Source organism: Thunnus maccoyii, chromosome 3 (assembly GCF_910596095.1).
Source record: "Thunnus maccoyii chromosome 3, fThuMac1.1, whole genome shotgun sequence".
NCBI lineage: Eukaryota > Metazoa > Chordata > Actinopteri > Scombriformes > Scombridae > Thunnus > Thunnus maccoyii.
The window spans coordinates 24,978,272-24,984,271 of record NC_056535.1 but is presented as its reverse complement, the minus strand read 5'-3'; positions in this window follow the sequence as shown (position 1 = coordinate 24,984,271).

Sequence of the window (6,000 nt, the reverse complement as noted above, 5' to 3'; positions counted from 1 at the left end):
AGAGTTCTGTCGTGCTGTAGAGTTGAGTTATAATTCTCTGTGAGTTCATCACTGCAAGTGACAACATTTGCAGTACACGCTAATATCAAAAAAACTGATGTGGTTTATTTGTCGGACAGTTTAACATACACTGAGTGCTGAGTTTGGTGATTAAACGATATTTGAGGTGACCGGTTATATGATTTTTACTGACACCTGCAAATCAGAAATAAGTATTCTCTATAAATCAGATCATCTCTTCTTTTGTAACACAAACACAGACTTAAACAGCCTGAAGAAGTTATTGATTTAGACAAAAATGAACAAATCATTCAATTCTGACCTCATGGCGGTTTAAGTGTTAAAAGCAAAACTGTGTCGACATGCACCCATTTTGATACGTTTCATTTCACTAATGGAGATGGAAACTTTGCAGATTTGGAGTGACAGTGAGGCAGTTGTGGCAACCTGCAGCCTGGGAATAAAGAAGCCTGTGGCTGATTATCATCTGGTAGCGATCAGTGCTTCTGAATATTTGCTCAACTTTTCCCCAAATGTAAATAAATGCCAGAGACACTCCATCTGGCTCACACTGTCAGTGTCATGAGACACTTTGCTCCGACACGCACTTAACCACCCTATCTGCGTCTCAGCTGCCAGTGCTCCTCTTTGAATCAGTGTTTGTGGTATGTGTGTGTGTGTGTGTGTGTGTGTGTGAACTCTTGTGAAACGGTCCTTGATTTATGCACACGTCTGAATGTGTGCCTGTATATTTCTGTGCCTTTTGTGTACCTATAAGGACATCAGCGAAAGGGAATATTGTGGACAAACCTCTCAGGAATCCAGTAAGCTGGTTAGTTAGTGCTGTGATGACAGATTGGTGTGAAAAACCAACACACAGCTGCTCCATATGCCAACCTCTGGACTTCCAGTGATGTGTGGAGGGTGAATATTTGGCAACGCAGCACCGTAGCACAAAAAACAAACTCTGCCACAAGCAACCTTCCTGTCAGCAGCTGAATGACTGACAGCTATTTTAATCAACTCATTGTCTTTCAGTAGAGTCACAGAGACTGTTTTTTGTTTACAGATGTTGTTGAGCACCATGCTCCTATAAGGAAAAGTACAATTAAAGCCAAACCATCCCCCTGGATTAACCAACGACTAAGAGAAGCAATATCTCAGAGGTAAAAGCTGTAGCAGCAAGGTCAAGACTAGACTCAGATATTATGCTACATAGAAAACCCAGAAACTTTGTTGTATTGAATTATCAGAAAAAGACGCTATATTATAAAACAGCTTTTGAGGGAAGCAGAAACAATTCAATGACATACGGTGAATGGTTTTCTTGGTAGGTCAAATAGTGTGAGTCCTGTTAGTGTGCAGGTTGATGGAAAGATTAGAACAAAACCAGTAAATATTGCCAAATAGTTTGCTGACTATTTTGAATCAAAGGTAAATGATCCCAGATCCAGTATGAATAATAATGCCCCAAAGGTATTACTGGTAGGTGAAAAAGACAAAAAGATTATAAAGGGGGAAAATTGCAGTTATATCACTGAGAAATTTTTGATTTCACTTCCTGATAATAAATCCCCCGGGTACAAACTTATTGACAGCAAACTGTTGAAATCTGCAGCCCCATATATTACTAGGCCAGTAAAATATCTATTCATCTTTCTTTGCAGCAAGGAAAGTTTCCCACAGAATGGAAACATGCAAAAAATTGCCCCATTCCTGCAATGAGAACGCTAAAATAGCTTTTACTGCACCCAACAGTCGCCCAATTAGCTTACTGCAGAATTTTGGAAAGAGTAGTAAGTGGTCACATTTGGAAATATATGGAAACTAATAACCTTCTAACACATGCTCAGCATGCATATTGTAAAAATCATTCTACTGAAACTGCTTTGATACGTATAACAGATGACTGGCTAAACAATTCAGACAATTCTACTTAAAAATAATTCATTATGGCTTCAGTAAGAATGCTATCAATTGGAGGAAATCCTATTTAAATAGTAGAAAGCAATCTATCTATTTTAATGGCTCCTTTTTTCCCCCATGTATGATTACCTGTGGCATCCCACAAGAGAGTTACTTCGGACCATCATTGTTTATTATATACACAAATGATCTTCCTTCAATGTTCGTCAACTCAAATGCACATATCTTTGCGGATGATACAACCATCACTGTAATAGCAGATTCACAAACTCAGTTGCACGAATCTTTATCAAATAATTTTAAATTTGTCATCAAAGGGATGGAAAACAATAAATTGGTATTAAATGTAAATAAAACAAAAAATATGATTATATGTACTACAAGGAAGAGGAAGAAATTTAAGCCATGTATTTAAACATTAGGCAGTGTTCAAATTAAAGATGTTATAGAAGTTAAATTATTGGGATTTAAAATACATAACAGACTCTCACGGACGGCTCATATTACAGATCTTTCTAAAAGAGTGATGAAAAAAAGTGATGATGGTTGGATGAATTGCAAAGTTTTTATCTAAAGACATTCTTAAGGTGATATCTCATAGTCTAATCTACACTCACATTAATTATTGCTGTGCAGCGTTGAGCAATGCAGCTCAGAGAGATGTGAGAGAGATGTGAGATCTATTGCACTAATTTCAAAAATCCAAAAGTTTAAAAAGCCTGTTAGTATTAAGGACAAACTTTTATTAGTACGTGATAAGCATCAAGTTAACATAAGAATAAGAGATAAAAATCTTTATGTGCTACCAAAAATAAAAACTGAAATGGGAAGACGGACTTCATTACAATAACACACTCGAGGGCAGTTGGATTATTGTTTGCAAGATTTAAAGACCCTAATGTAGTTATCATCACACTATTGTATTGCACTGTCAGTATGTTAGATTATTGGTATTATACTGTATGTGAACACATGTAGATGAATATGTGTATGTGGGTTATATGTGTGTATGTATGCATGTATGTATATATGTTAAATTATTTATGAATTATTATATGCTTAAATGTTTTTAATGCAGACTCTTGGAAGATTAGCCAGTGAGCTAAAAGCGATCCAAATAAATCAAATCACAAAGACACAAACATTTAGTCATCACTTGTAGCCAAACACATGAAATTCAGACTGAAATGACTCGTTGATAGAAACTCAAACAGCAATCTAAACTGAAAAAGCAGGAGATATCTGATATGTCTTTAAAACTACAGTACATTGCTCCATGTGAAGAGTTCTGATATAAATTCAGTTTGAGAGAAAAAGTCTGTGAAGGTGGCTTTTCTTCTTACTTTTTTTTTTACCAGTTCTTTCTTTGATGTCTTACAGATAGATCGCAGCTATATAAAGCTTCTCAAAAATGTCCAGGCAGGCTGATCCATGCATGCAGCTGAGGAAAATATAGAACTTTGATCCTGAATAGATGCGGAGGGAAATTCAGATCTCAACCTGACTCGTAGTTTTCTTACAGTTCCTATCTGTAATAATTACATTGTATATGTCAGATTAATTGCCGAGATCTGTGGATGCTGCAGTATCGCTAAAAAGAAGTCAGACAGAGCAAAAAACATGAGCAGTCAGACAATTAGATACAATGAACCTTTACAGTTTACCAAGCTTCCAGGAACTGTGCTGTGCTGTGAGGTAATTTCAGCGTTTTTAGGTCAACATTAATTGACAACACTGATATATTCTAAAATACAATATATCAGACTTTGTCAGCGATAGAACAATAAAGTCCTGCACTTATTTCCATTATTGTACCAGGTGCTTTTTCACAGTCCATCAACCATTTAACAAGATAGGGACGGGCATTCATGTGGTGTAGTGGCCACAGTTGGTATTGCAGGTCACATGACACACACTGGGCCAAAAATATTTTTTTTCCCATATACAATCATTGCAAAAGACACAGTGATAAAAGATAATAAAGACATTATTCTGAGTATCACAAACAACCTGACATGACTTTTTGTATTGTATTATCATTAGGTCCAATAAAATAAAACATTTTAAAACTCTTGTATGATTGACTTTCTGTTTCAAACTTCATCATACTTGCAGTAGTTGTGTGCGCACACAGTTTTAAGGGATTGTTACCAACATTTAGAAGTGTGTCCTCCAAATAAAGTGGTTTTGATAATCCAGCTAAACTGCTGGCTTGTTTACAACCTGTCTGAGTTTTTGTCAGCTTGTTTGGTGAGTATAATTTTATTATAAGCAATATAAATAATGGCTCAAACATTAAAATACTGTAAGTCATCCAAGTCATAATTAAATATAATTATCCTCCCCAAGAACAGCTACATCAGAGATGTTTACACCCAACAGTGACTGCTTGAAAATCCGACAGTACCACAGTGGTGGATTGTAAGGAGGTACATTTACTCAAGCACTGTACTAAAGTACAATTTGTACTTTACTTGAGTATTGAGTGAAATATTGTACTTTTTACCCACTACATTTGTTTCACAGCTATAGTTACTAGCACCTTTTCAGATCTAGATTTTACATGTAAAGCGTAATGTATTTTATATTTTTCATATATTTGTGTTTTATATTTGTGTATATAAATATCACACTGATTTGGGACATTTTGAATGATGAGTACTTTTACCTTAAGTAAATTTTACAACTAATACTTTTGTACTTTTACTTAAGTAAGACTCTGAATGCAGGACTTTTACTTGTAATAGAGTATTTGTATAGCGCGTTACTTCTAATTTTACTTGAGTAAAAGGACTCAGTACTTCTTCCACCACTACAGTACCATTGCAGTATACTAGACACAGACTGACAGGTCTCTCTGCTGTTTCTGCCAGTGAAACAACAGCTTGACCAGAGTATTTATGTCACAGTAACGGCGGCTGACGTGGTGGCATTCCTTCTCTTGCTTGCACTGTAACGTGTTTAAACATCTGCAGCAGGGTGGGATTACAGCATCAGACTGAAACACAGTGCTTATCTTCTCATCAGCACATTCAGGAAATATCAAAACAGTGTCCAGACCTCACCTGGTTATACCAGACAGCACTGTCAACAAACCCAGAGTCCTTGAATGTCATCTATACTGTTTAGCTCTGGGTGACAGATGGAGCAACCCTGACTCTGGTGCACTTCGGTTTAGTTTCTTTGGCACAATGAAATTTCATGGACAAAGGGCAAAGAATAATGTGGAAATGATGTGGGTGTCTTGTTTCTCTGGCTGTATGTTTTGAGTTATGCATGTCGCAGATAAGAGGCCGGGATGTGAATGTGTGATGATTAAAGACCAGGGTCCTCTCTGCAGCAGGCTTAGCGTGTGTGTGGCTGCGTGTTGTGAGGTTGGCGCGTATCCTGTTTGTTAACTCAACGCACACACATGCACGCAAAGAGTCGTGTTTCCATCACTTCAGAGGACATTATATTAACTTGCAATCAAGTCCTGGAGACCCTAACCCTACAATTTTTCAAATCTGTCTTAAAACAACATTAAGGTGCCCAAATGAACATTGAAAAAGGTTTTGTTTGTTAAAATCATTCCTTCTGTTCATACTGACCATTTAAATATCCTTTTCCTAATGTGCTTTCAATGTAAGTGATGAGGGACAAAATCCACAGTCCTCATTTTGCGGAAAAATGTATTCATAAGTTTATCTGAAGCTCTTCCAAAGTATAAGTCTTTTTAGTGTAAAATTCTCTCTGTGGTTCTCTGTTAAGTGGCGGTGGAGAAAATCGTAACAAAAAGCTTCAGATAAAGTTTTGAAGACATTTTTACACAAAATGAGGACTGTGGATGCCCCCCATTAGTTACTGTACACTGAAAGCACATTGAGTAAGGATCATTATGGTCAATATGAACAGGAGTATTGATTACAGCACAAAAATCTCTTACAACGTTCATATGGGGACAAGAAAAAAACTTGAATTACTGTGAACCTCCTTTAACCTTAAACCAAGTCTTCACCGTAAAATTTAATGATTTACATTATGAGGACTTGCTTTTTGCTCCCAAAAGGGAGGCGAGTCCCCACATAGTGACTG